This window comes from Tursiops truncatus, chromosome 9 (genome assembly GCF_011762595.2).
Source record: "Tursiops truncatus isolate mTurTru1 chromosome 9, mTurTru1.mat.Y, whole genome shotgun sequence".
NCBI lineage: Eukaryota > Metazoa > Chordata > Mammalia > Artiodactyla > Delphinidae > Tursiops > Tursiops truncatus.
Window position 1 is genome coordinate 90,348,686 of NC_047042.1, and position 14,046 is coordinate 90,362,731.

Consider the following 14,046-nt stretch of genomic DNA (forward strand, 5'->3'; position numbering starts at 1 on the left):
TACTCCTTTCCTGTAACTCCCATGCATGTAAATATTAATAAAAATTGTGTGCCTTTTCTCCTGTTAATCTTTTTGTTCTTTTAATTTGCATGGCCCCAGAGATGGAGAGTCATACAAGAGAGTTTTTCTGGACTTCCCTGGTGGAGCAGTGGTTAAGAATCCACCCCTCAATGCAGGGGACATGGGTTCAATCCCTGGTCTGGGAAGATCCCACGTGCAGTGGAGCAACTAAGCCCGTGCGCCACAACTACTGAGCCCACGTGCCACAGTTTCTGAAGCCCACACATCTAGAGCCCGTGCTCCGCAACAAGAAAAGCCACCGCAATGAGATGCCCGCGCACCGCAACCAAGAGTAGCCCCCACTCGCCGCAACTAGAGAAAGCCCACACAGCAACGAAGACCCAATGCAGAAAAAAAAAAAGAGTTTTCTTCTTCAATAGTCCCTTGTGTGTTTTCAACTTTTAAAAAATATTTAGTTGTATTTGCATAAAAATGCTTAAGCTTCAGAATTTTATCAATATTGCTTTTTATGACTTTTACTCGTCGAGTATTGTATAAAATTCATTTGGTTTTTACGTGTGCCCTTTCTCCCTCAACTAGATTCCAAGGTTGAGGGAAAGACTATGTAATAATATAGTATGGGTATTCTAATTCCCCTAAAATAGTTCCTTTACATAATGTAGACAATCAATAAGTAGTTTTTGGACCTTTCTATTATGAAACTTTTTTTAGTAACAAAAAAGCATGCATTGTATGTTGCTTTATATAAATGTCTTAAACAACTGTTTGGTTCTTAGCTACTAATCCAGATATATACAGCTCATTTATTCTATGCTGTATCACCATGTTTATAAATTACCCTTTGGTTTTTGTAGCTTATTTTTTTTTTTTATTATCACTTTTTTTTCCTTCTTTTTTGACTGCTTTGGGTCTTTGTTGCTGCGCGTGGGCTTTCTCTAGTTGCGGTGAGCTGGGGCTACTCTTAGTTTTGGTACACTGGCTTCTCACTGCGGTGGCTCCTCTTGTTGCAGAGCACGGGCTCTAGGCGCCCAGGCTTCAGTCGTTGCAGCACGTGGGCTCAGTAGTTGTGGCTCGAGGGTTCTAGAGCGCAGGGTCAGTAGTTGTGGCACACAGGCTTAGTTGCTCTGCGGCATGTGGCATCTTCCCGGACCAGGGCTCGAACCCGTGTCTCCTGCATTGGCGGGCAAATTCCTAACCACTGCGCCACCAGGGAAGTCCCCTGTAGCTTATTTTAAAATTACCTTTTAATTTTTGATCTTTTGTAAAAGTCATCCTGTTTTTTAAAAAAAACGACATACTTAAGTTGCAAATGTGTTTTCATTTATGATAAGTCTTTCTTGTATCTTATCTTTCCATACCTCATTTACCCAAGCTTGGATTTGAGTAAATTCTTCTGATTTATTTCTTTAGCAGAATTTTACAGCTATTAGAATCAAAAGCAAACTTCCTTTTAAAAATTAAACATTGATCTTATGGAATGTATTTAATAGTAATCAAATGTCTTTAAGCAAACATTCCTCATAATTAAAGTATGCTGTTCTAAATCTTAACTGTCCTTAGGCAAACCCACCACATATGAAAAAGATTACCTTTCATCCTGTCTTCACACTGATCATTTAGTGAGATGAAGGGGACACGTGAGGTAATCCTACACTCCCTATCACTAGGCTGAGTAGAAAGGCTAACTCTTACAGATTTCATGTAAACTATCAGACCCAGACATGATGGAATGTTTTTGATCCCCACCCCCTTCTCACTTCCCTCCTTACTTTCCTTTCTCACTCCACCCCACCAGTCTATCTCTATCCATTCCTTCTTTCAAACTATCAGCAGATATAGAGTCAGTCCTATACCCACCCTGTATCAAATTTTTAATGGATTATCGTTGCCTGGATAAAGTCTAATGTGAAAACTAAAAGAAGACATATGATGAAGAAGACAGTACTGATGAGTAGCTGGCTCGTCAAGATGGCATTTGCCTTGCTGAAGTCATCACTTTTGTGCAGGGTCTTCATTTCAATTAATTTTGTCAATTTACTAAGAGCCCAGGCTCACTAAAGTAACAGAAGGTTGATATGTAAACGGCAATATCAACATATTTAAGTACAATGAGAGATTTAACTGGCAAGAGGACTGGCTACTCTGACCAACTCAATATTGAATTCTTGGAGAGAAATGTATGAGAAACCAGATTATAATTGAAATTGTGGTACTTGGACACAAGGCAAGAAGTGGTCTGTTTTAAGAGCATGTTGGCATTAGCCTTGACATTTCAGCAACTGATTACTACTGTACATTGAACCCTTAACCACAGCAGTCCAGAATATTGCCTACTGAATCACTAAATAGCCATTCTTCTGACCGACCCATCCCTTCCTTATATATGCCAATATTATTGATAAGATAAGAGGCAGGTTCTTAATCTTCTTGCTGCTGGACCAGGAAACATTTTATCTCTGAGACATCTCTGGCACATATCTAGTATCAAACATCTGACCTTATCTCATAGTTGTATCTCAGACTGATTTGGTTTTCTTCAGGCCTACAATGATATGATAGCAAAAAGATTGTATATAACCTGGACCAGCTACATACGATGTGGGCAAATATAGAGATCCTTGTTTGAAAAGTATTGAGAATTTCAAGACAGTGACAGCAGAGCATCAAACCTGAGGGATTACTCAGGTCACACACTAATGAAGTTAGTCTATATATAACAATCCTCTAGTGCAAGAGTCAGCAAACTACCACCCACAATCCAAATTCAGCTGCTCCCTATTTCTGTATAAGTAAAGTTACATTGGAATGTAGCTTATGGCCGCTTTTGCTCTACAATAGCAGAGTTCTGTACACGCTACAGAGATGGTATGGCCCACGAAGACTAAACTATTTACTATCTGGCCTTTAAGAAAAAGTTTGCTGGGAATTCCCTGGTGGTCTAGTGGTTAAGACTCCGTGCTTCCCCTGCAGGGGGCGCAGGTTCAATCCCTGGTGGGGGAACTAAGATCCCACATGCTGCTCAGTGTGACCAAAAAAAAAAAAAAGAAAAAGAAAAAGTTTGCAGACTCCTGCTCTAGTGTCTGTTCTGTTATTCAAATACTTACCCCATACTTGTTATTCAAAATGGCCTCTCAGCAGTCTCAGCTTGATCCACTCTCCCCCTAAGAAACCATGTGGGGCACATGGTGGGCCTGCAGCTCTAGATCAGAAGAATGTGGAGATTTTTGACCCGCTCAGAGTCCACAGACTGAAGTGCCAAGAATTTCTATGGCACTGTAGGACAGCAGTGCCTGTGAATTCTCCATGGGGAAGCTTGCAAAGCTATCTGAACTCTTCTACCCAGACTTCTTGGGTACCTGGGATTTCTAACCATGGCTACCACAAAATCACTGCCAACTCCAAGTCAGAGAACTGACACTTGCCTTGTGTCTTGTGTGTCCATTTCATGAAGAAATGGGCTCAAGCCCTGTTCCTCTTTGACTCACTTGAGAATGCTGAATCCTCTGGTTCCATGTCTTATTCCCCATTTTGATTCCCCTGGATCAGGTACCCATATAACCTTTTTTTTTTTTTTAAACACCTTTATTGGAGTATAATTGCTTTACAATGTTGTGTTAGTTTCTGCTTTATAACAAAGTGAATCAGCTATACATATACATATATCCCCTTATCTCCTCCCTCTTGCGTCTTCCTCCCACCCTATGTTATGCTGATCTCCCTATGTTATGCAGCTGCTTCCCACTAGCTATCTATTTTACATCTGGTAGTGTATATATGTCCATGCCACTCTCTCACTTCGTCCCAGCTTACCCTTCCCCCTCCCTGTGTCCTCAAGTCCATTCTCTATGTCTGCATCTTTATTCCTGTCCTGCCCCTAGGTTCTTCAGAACCTGCCCCTAGGTTCCTCATTTTTTTTAGATTCCATATATATGTGTTAGCATACGGTAGTTGTTTTTCTCTTTCTGACTTACTTCACACTGTATGACAGTCTATATGTCCATCCACCTCACTACAAATAATTTCATTTCTTTTTCTGGCTGAGTAATATTCCATTGTATATATGTGCCACATCTTCTTTATCCATTCATCTGTTGATGGACACTTAGGTTGCTTCCATGTCCTGGCTATTGTAAATAGAGCTGCAATGAACATTTTGGTACATGACTCTTTTTGAATTATGGTTTTCTCAGGGTATATGCCCAGTAGTGGGATTGCTGGGTTGTGTGTAGTTCTATTTTTATTTTTTTACGGAACCTCCATACTGTTCTCCATAGTGGCTGTATCCATTTACATTCCCACCAACAGTGTAGAAGGGTTCCCTTTTCTTCACAGCCTCTCCAGCATTTATTTTTTGCAGATTTTTTGGTGATGACTATTCTGACTGGTGTGAGGTGATGTCTCATTGTAGTTTTGATTTGCATTTCTCTAATGATCAGTGATGTTGAGCATCCTTTCATGTGTTTGTTGGCAATCTGTATATCTTCTATGGAGAAATGTCTATTTAGATCTGCCCATTTTTGGATTGGGTTGTTTGGTTTTTTGATATTGAGGTGCATGAGCTGCCTGTATATTTTGGAGATTAATCCTTTGTCAGTTGCTTCATTTGCAAATATTTCCTCCCATTCTGAGGGCTGTCTTTTGGTCTTGTTTCTGGTTTCCTTTGCTGTGCAAAAGCTTTGAAGTTTCATTAGGTCCCATTTGTTTATTTTTGTTTTTATTTCCATTTCTCTAGGAGGTGGGTCAAAAAGAATCTTGCTGTGATTTATGTCCTAGAGTGTTCTGCCTATGTTTTCCTCTAAGAGTTTGATTGTTTCTGGCCTTACATTTAGGTCTTTAATCCATTTTGAGCTTATTTTTGTGTATAGTGTTTTTGTGTTTTGTGTAGGGAGTGATCTAATCTCATACTTTTACATGTAGCGGTCCAGTTTTCCCAGCACCACTTATTGAAGAGGCTGTCTTTTCTCCATTGTATATTCTTGCCTCTTTTATCAAAGATAAGGTGATCATATGTGTGTGGGTTTATCTCTGGGCTTTCTATCCTGTTCCATTGATCTATATTTCTGTTTTTGTGCCAGTACCATACTGTCTTGATTACTGTAGCTTTGTAATATAGTCAGAAGTCAGGGAGCCTGATTCCTCCAGCTCCATCTTTCTTTCTCAAGATTGTTTTGGCTATTTGGGGTCTTTTGTGTTTCCATACAAATTGTGAAATTTTTTGTTCTAGTTCTGTGAAAAATGCCGCTGGTAGTTTGATAGGGATTGCATTGAACCTGTAGATTGCTTTGGGTAGTATAGTCATTTTCATAATGTTGATTCTTCCAATCCAAGAACATGGTATATCTCTCCATCTGTTTGTATAATCTTTAATTTCTTTCATCAGTGTCCTATAGTTTTCTGCATACAGGTCTTTTGTCTCCTTACGTAAGTTTATTCCTAGGAATTTTATTCTTTTTGTTGCAGTGGTAAATGGGAGTGCTTCCTTAATTTCTCTTTCAGATTTTTCATCATTAGTGTATAGGAATGCAAGAGATTTCTTTTCCTTTTTTTTTTGAATTTTTGAATTTTATTTTATTTATTTTTATACAGCAGGTTCTTATTAGTTATCCATTTTATACATATTAGTGTATATATGTCAATCCCAATCTCCAAATTCATCACACCACCACTTTCCCACCTTGGTGTCCATACGTTTGTTCTCTACATCTGTGTCTCTATTTCTGCCTTGCAAACCGGTTCATCTGTACCATTTTTCTAGGCTCCACATATATGTGTTAATATACGATATTTGTTTTTCTCTTTCTGACTTACTTCACTCTGTATGACAGTTTCTAGATCCATTCTCGTCTCTACAAATGACCCAATTTCATTCCTTTTTATGGCTGAGTAATATTCCATTGTGTATATGTACCACATCTTCTTTATCCATTCATCTGTCGATGGGCATTTAGGTTGCTTCTGTGACCTGGCTATTGTAAATAGTGCTGCAATGAACACTGGGGTGCACCTGTCTTTCTGAATTATGGTTTTCTCTGGGTATATACCCAGTAGTGGGATTGCTGGGTCATATGGTAATTCTATTTTTAGTTTTTTAAGGCACCTCCATACTGTTCTCCATAGTGGCTGTATCAATTTACATTCCCACCAACAGTGCAAGAGGGTTCCCTTTTCTCCACACCCTCTGCAGCATTTGTTGTTTGTAGATTTTCTGATATTGCCCATTCTAACTGGTGTGAGGTGAGAGGAATGCAAGAGATTTCTGTGCATTAATTTTATATCCTGCTTCTGTACCAGATTCATTGATTAGCTCTAGTAGTTTTCTGGTAGAGTCTTTGGGATTCTCTATGTATAGTATCATGTCATCTGCAAACAGTGACAGTTTTACTTCTCCTTCTCCGATTTGGATTCCTTTTATTTCATTTTCTTCTCTGATTGCTGTGGCTAAAACTTCCAAAACTATGTTGAATAATAGTGGTGACAGTGCAGGTGCCCATATAATCTTAATATCTGGGCTTGGGCCCCTACTAAGAACTTTAGGGGATCTGAGATTTTTACTCTATGTGCTAGCTATCTAGTTAGTCTTCCACAGTTTCATGGTTGCTTGTAGAAGACAGGAGACCCCTGTGTAAGGAGTGAAGGATAGTTTATTACTCACAGCAAGAGCAGTAGCCTGAGTAAGGCATTTTTGCACCATTTCCCCAAACCTCAATTCTCACAGGGTGACACAAGGGCCAGCTTATACCCATACATACAGTGGATTCCTTTATAGAAAAGGCATCTTGGGCTTAGGGAACAAGAATTTTTTTATAAAGCACTATAATTCTATAAGCATATGTGCCCTTCCAGAAGGAAATATTTCTACTACTCTGGACAGTAAGCAAATTGTCCTTTGCTCTGGAGGGAGACACTATCTCTATCTTCCAAGGCAGTTTGCTAAACAAACATCCTTGAAAACACAGTTCAGAACAAAGGGCAATCAGTGCCCTGTGTGCAAGTTGTGCAGAAATGCAAGAAACTCTTGGAGACTAGTCTCTCTCAACAGCCCCTATTTGGAGTTGGTCTTTTACAGTGACTCCTCCCTCCCACCCCCATAGCTAGCTGAGTTCCCCTTTTTCTGGGAGCAAGTTGCATTTTTAGCTGATGACTTCTCCCCAGTTTGATACCTTCCCTTCTCCTTCACAGCTCAATAGCTGGCACTTCAAAGAAATATATATCCTTTCCACCCTATTGCCCCAACACTAACACAGAGCTAAATGCTCTCTCTTGTTTCATGACTCTTCAAGTAGAATTTTATTGATCGTGGTTGTCTGTATATAGCTGTATATATTAGGTACCACAATTTGTTTAAAGCACTTAGTCACTCCCCCATCCACCCTGTTCTTCTCAGTTTCCCAAGGGTGTGTGTGTGTGTGTGTGTGTGTGTGTGTGTGTGTGTGTGTAATGATACAAAAGATTATGATATTAAAGTCAAGTGCCAGAGTATTCCAGCCATTGTGCCGAAAGTTGGGGTGGTTGTTGGAATCATGCTTAGAATGTTCTGTGTAAGGAGCCTGTACTGCAAATGAGAGGCCAAACAAGAGTGGATAAAAGGGAACAGGAAGAGGAATCAGGAACTGACTCCAAACAAAAACACCATCCGGAGGAAACAGGATAGGCCTGTCCAGACACTGGAAACTATAATGAGGAAGGAAAAGCAATTACCAGAACAGATGGGCGGAAACAGAGCAACTAACAGAGGTGGAACCATGTTTATTTGAGAAAGTGTGTCTGGAGATTTGGGGGGCTGAGTAGAATTTGTGCTTATTCCCCATAGCTCCTGGATCGATGATGATATAATGTGTAAATACTTAACAGGCAAGCATGCACTCCTGTAAACAATCAAGATGTTTCTTAAACCTTTGATTCCCTGTCCCTTGTGACTTCCTGTGGGTTTTTTTTTTAATGGATGTATGTTTTTATTTCAATGGATACTAACTTGATTTATTCGTTTCTCAAAATACTTAAAATATTTGCGTTCCTAGAGAATCATACAAGTTTATGGCGATGATTAGAAAGGATATTACAACAGGTCTGTCCTAGAAAATATGTGACAGATGGTTGTGGAGCATTAAAAAAGAGAACTGTTAAGTCTACAATGCAATATCTCATTGTCTGCTGTATTTTTGTAAAAGTTTGCAGAGTGAGACGTATGTTATTGTTTAATCTCTTTTGATATAACTAAATTTCTTCAAACACATACAATTAAAAAATAGTCCACTCTTGAGTAAATTGCCTGTACGTGAATAAAAATGCAATCTCTTAGATGAGTTTTGTGTTTCCCAGCTGTCCATGAGATTATTATGTATATTAAATTATATACTCTCTACTCTGCATTCCATGAGAGCTACAAATGAAAAGATTTAGCCATTTTAAAATTTCTTATTAAAGGCCTCACTAATTATTCATCAGCTATAAAAACTTTATAACTCTTCAATATTTTGAGGCATTTGGGTGCATAAACTAACTCTAATTTTAGTAGTTTATTCATCTAGTTGCTTTAAAAAAGGTAGAACACTTCTTTCATACCCTAAATTAAACATCAAGTGCAATATTTTTTAAATGACTAGAATCATTGAAATTTAGAGTGGGGAACCATTTAATTTTCTTAAGGTGAATAAGAAAACTGCAACTCAGTGATTGAGCAATAATCATATTCCCAAAAGATCTGCCCAGCTAGAAGTGCATTAAAACCACTTTTTCAGACACTTAAGCGTCCATGTTCTTTATATAACATGTAGACTTTTCTATTTGTGACTCCTATAGGGAGTTGAATCTAAATTTATTCAATTAAGTAGTGCCTGAACAGATTTTTGTATATCACTTATCATCTGACCAGTGGGCATTTCTTTTTTAATCAATTCCTTTTTTAAAATTCAATATTTGTATATATTACAAAATGATCATCACAATAAGTCTAGTTAACATGTCACCATAGATAGTTACAATTTTTTTTTCTTGTGATGAGAACTTTTAAGACCTACTCTCAGCATCTTTCAGATAAACAATGCACTATTATTAACTATGGTCACCATGTGATATATTACATCCCCATGACTTATTTATTTTATAACTGAAAGTTTGTACCTTTTGATCCCCTTCATTCATTTTGCCAACCCTTTACCCCCACCTCTGGCAACCACCAATCTGTTCTCTGTATCTATGACCTTGGGTTTTTTTGTTTGTTCTTTTATATTCCACATATAAATGAGATTATATGGTAATTGTCTTTTTCTACCTGACTTATTTCACTTAGGATAACGCCCACAAGTTCCATCCATGTTGTCACAAATAGCAAGATTTCTTTCTTTTTTGTGGCTGAATAATATTCTATTATATATAAATATACATATCACATTTACTCTAGGATTTTACTCTGTATTACTATTGCAGATGAATATTTAAAATCCTTCATTCTTATAATAAAAAGTAGCCTTTTCTTTGTGAGCAAGTCTATTTTTCAAGTCAAAATATAGAAAGCTGAAGCTCTAAACTGAATATAAGTTAAACTTAAATTTTATCCTGTTAGGAGGCCAACAAACCTGATGGTTTTTCAAAGTCTTTATAGAGGTTGGTGAAAAAGACCCCACAGTGAATTAATTTTATTACTTAAGATTATAATGTCTTAGAGTGTCTGTGGAATGTTTATGAGCCTGAAATACTTAGAGATGTCCACATTTTATCATATTTTTCTCTTTTCATTATTCTATTTCTTTCTTTTTTTTTTTTTTTGGCCATGCCTCATGGCTTACAGGATTTTAGTTCCCTGATCAGGGATTGCACTCAGGCCACGGCAGTGAAAGCCCGGAATCCTAACCACTAGGCCACCAGGGAACTCCCTCTTTTCATTATTCTTGTTAAACTAAGTGCCCTGGATACTTTAATCTTTTTTAGAATCACAAATCCTTCTTAGGAATCTTTTGCAGTTGAAACTTCTTTATGTAGAGGGAACTCATGGTGGAAAGTCTCTGCTCCTTAGTATTGGCAGCTACCAGGTTTTTTGCCCCCTTCAATATGCAGGCTTTTCCCTAAAAATTCTGCTGTACATGCCTTCAAATACTACTGTGTGATCATATTGCCGTTATAAGGTACAACTGTGTGTGTCTTCCATCAGCACTTTTTTTTTTTTTTGAGAAACCTCATACTGTTTTCCATAGTGGCTATGACACCGAGGATAGTCATCAGTAGGTAGACCCATTAAACTATAATTTGCTTAAGAAATAATGAACCGTAATCTGCCTTCACTGATCAAGCTTGCTTTAATTATTTTTACAAAAACTTGCATGTCCTCCAAGCCTAAACAGTAAGGTGTTTGCCCAAGTTGTTTTTCAGCAACTTGGAGTCAGCTGCGTCTAGTTTGGGCTTGAGCCAGTTAAGACTGGTTGAGACCAATGACCTTCCAACTGGGCATGCATGAGTGTCTGATTGGTGACCTTCTGATGTCAAAGAGCCAAAAACTCCACCCTCAGAACATGCTAACACAGCCATTTTCATCCCATTAAGAAGCTTGTGGCTTAGGTGCACCTGCGAAGACGACAATTACCTCACGTTTTTCTTATCTTCCATCACCTTTCCCTGAGCTCCCCAGGCCTCAGCTCTATCCCATAAATACCCCGAGCCCCCAGGCTTGGGGGGAGGTGGATTTGATATTTGGTCTTCCGTCTTCTGGCTTGATTACCTTGTGAGTAAACCTTTTCTCTGTCGCAAACCTCAGCAGACTCTGCATTTGGCTTGCTGCACATCCAACAAACGAATCTGGTTCAGTAAGAGCTGTACCAATTTATATTCCTACCAACAGTGTACAAGGGTTCCTTTCTCTCCACATCCTCCACAGCGTTTCTTATCTTTGTCTTTTTGATATTAGCTATCCCAACTTGTGTGAGGTGATATTTCTTTGCAGTTTTTATTTGCATTTCTGTGATGATAAGTGATGTTGAGCACCTTTCATAAACTTGTTGGCCATTTGTATGTCTTCTTTTCCAAGAAACATCTATTCAGTTCCTTTGTCCATTTTAAAATCAGGTTGTTGTTTTTTTTTGCTATTGAATTGTAGGAGTTCCTTATATATTTTAGATATTAATCCTTTATCACATATATGGTTTGCAAATATTTTTGCCCATTCTGTAGGTTGCCTTTTCATTTCGTTGATTGTTTCCCTTGCTGTGCAGATCTTTTTGGTTTGATATAGTCCCACTTATCTAATTTTGCCTGTGCTTTTGGTGTTGTATCCAGAAATCATTGCAAAAGCCAATGTCAAGAAATATTTTGTCTATGTTTTCTTCTAGGAGTTCTATGGTTTCAGGTCTTATGTTTAAGTCTTTAATACATTTGAGTCAATTTTTGTGTATGGTGTAAGATAAGGGTCCAAATGTCTTCTATTAGCATTTTATCTGTGGTCCTTAGACCCAAAACCCATGTTATAATGGCCCTGAAGTAAGCTATGGGATTTTATAATTATATTTTATATTATTTATAAACTATCTTTTCCTCCAAATCCATTTACTATCTATAAGACTTCTTTATACTAGTTAATATTTTGTGTTAATCAGTTCATATTAAATGTTTACACATATTTCCTTCTTTTCTCTTTCCAAATATTTCTTTATTATCATGGTCTTACAAACTCTAAGATTAGATTTTTTTTTTCTTTTTAAATCATGCAGTTTTCTTTTTAAAAGTCAAACCTAAATTCATAGTCTTTCATAAAATTTTGAATTAATCTAGGTCAATTGCCCAGAAAATCATGGTAAAATACACATAACATAAGGATAACCATTTAATCCATTTTTAAATATACAAATTCAGTGACAATATATTCACAATGTTGTGCAATCATCACTGATTAACTTAAAAATAAGAGTGATACCATTTATTGAACTCTGTCCAGTGGTTAGAACTTGGTGCTTTCACTGCCGGGGGCCTGGGTTTGATCCCTGGTCGGGGAACTAAGATCCCCTCAAGCCCTGTGGCAAAAAAAAAAAAAGTGTGTGTGTGTGTGTATATATATATATATATATATATATATATATATATATATACACACACACACACACACACACACACACACACACACACACACATACCAAAGCAAAGGACAAAAAGGCAATATATTGATAAATTTGACTACATTAAATTTAAAATTTTGTTTGATTAAAAAAATACCACAAATGTGAAGAAATGGATAGACTGATAGAAAATATTTGCATTGTATATAACAGGCAAAGGTCTCTAAGCTAGAATATATATTCATATATATTTATGAATATATTTGTGTGTATATCTATTTGTGCATGTATATCTATCTATCTATCTACCTCCTTTACATCAATAAGAAAAAGATAAACAACTCAACAGAAAAGTAAGCAAATGATATGAACAAGCAATTCATATCATTGGAGACAAAATACAAATAGTCAATAAACATATGAGAAGATGCTAAACCTCACTGGTAATCAGGGAAATGAATGTTGAAACAAAAATAAGACACAACTTTTCAACAAGCGTATTGGTAAAAATTAAAAAGTTTACTGTATCAGGTTTGGTAAGGTTATAGGAAAATGGAGTTTTTCTTACATTGCTGGTGAAAGTGTAATCGGTAAAACAACTTTGAGGGTAATTTGGAAATTCATATTCCTCATGACCCAGCAGTTCCACCTCTACGCACTTATGCTGGAGAAGCCCTAACACATATAGGCAAGCAAACTCATTAAAAGGTATTTATTGCATCATTTTTACAATGAAACATTAGAAAAAACTAACACATCCACTGGAAGAAAAATGGCTAAATAAACTGTAGCTATATATATTATGCGGCATTTTAGAAGATGGTAGCTTTATATATACTAGGTGACGTACATTTCAGTTAATCCAGGATAGCCCCAGTTTGTACTTGTTCCCCTGTTCACACTCAACAGGGCCACATTGGATAGCTCTCTAACCTATTTTGGGGTGGGGAAAAAAGGGCAGGAAACCTAAAGAAACACAGACAAGGCACCACAAAGTGGGTGGCTTAAAATAACAGTAATTTACTGTCTCATAGTTCTGGAGGCTAGAAGTTCAATATCGAAGTGTCATAGGGGCCATGCTCCTTGTAAAAGCTGTAGGGGACTCCTTCCTCTTCCTCTGGGAATAGTTTTCTTAGCTTTTGGTGGCCTCAGGTGTTCTTTGGCTTACGGCAGCACAACTCCAATCCTCCATCTTCATATGATTTTCCCTGTGTATGTGTCTACCTTCATGTCCAAATTTCCCTTTTTATAAGGATACCAGTCATATTGGAATAGGATGCACTATAAGGACCATGATTAGCTGTATGTAAAGACCCTATTCCCAAATAAGGTCACATTATGAAATCCTGAGGGCTAGGACTTCAACATATCTTTTTTGGTGGGGGGATGCAATTCAATCCATAGAAAATAGTATATCATATATGGAAACACACAAAGAACAATGCCATACATTTTCAAGAGTTTATATATATATATGTAAACACAGATGAAAATATTTAGAAACATACACACTGAACTGATAAAACGGTGTCTGCTGCTGGTGGTGGATATCCAGAGTAGATTTTAGCCTTTAGCCTTATCTGCAATGTTTACATTTTTACAAGAAAATACATTACTGAAGTAATTTTTAAAAATCAAATAGTTCAGAAAAGTTTTAATGAAAAACAGTGGAACCCTGCCCCATCTTTCTCTATTTCTTTGTCCCATTTCCAGAGGGTTCCGCTTTTAACTCTTAGCTCTTTCTCTTAGTAGTTACCTTCATTAATTTAAATAACATGCTTAAGAAAATGTAATAATTTCTACCCCATAGGATTATTGAGGGATAGAAATGAATTATTACATATCGAGAACTTAGAGGGCTTCCCTGGTGGCGCAGTGGTTGACAGTCCGCCTGCCGATGCAGGGGACGCGGGCTCGTTCCCTGGTGCGGGAAGATCCCACATGCCGGGGAGCGGCTGGCCCCGTGAGCCATGGCCGCTGAGCCTGC

The 14,046-nt window shown here is 37.6% G+C and overlaps 1 long non-coding RNA gene across 2 annotated transcripts in view; it reads left to right on the plus strand.

The window, feature by feature from the left end:
• The window catches only part of LOC141279581 (uncharacterized), a 100,633-nt gene that overhangs the window by 65,792 nt on the left and 20,795 nt on the right, over positions 1-14,046 (plus strand). Inside the window, exon 7 of one of the 2 annotated variants that reach the window (XR_012334098.1) lies at positions 100-1,499. The exons of the other annotated variant lie outside the window; for it this stretch is intronic. This is a non-coding gene — a long non-coding RNA (uncharacterized lncRNA). Of the gene's footprint in view, positions 1-99; positions 1,500-14,046 lie in introns of those variants that run through there. 2 annotated transcript variants of the gene reach the window in all.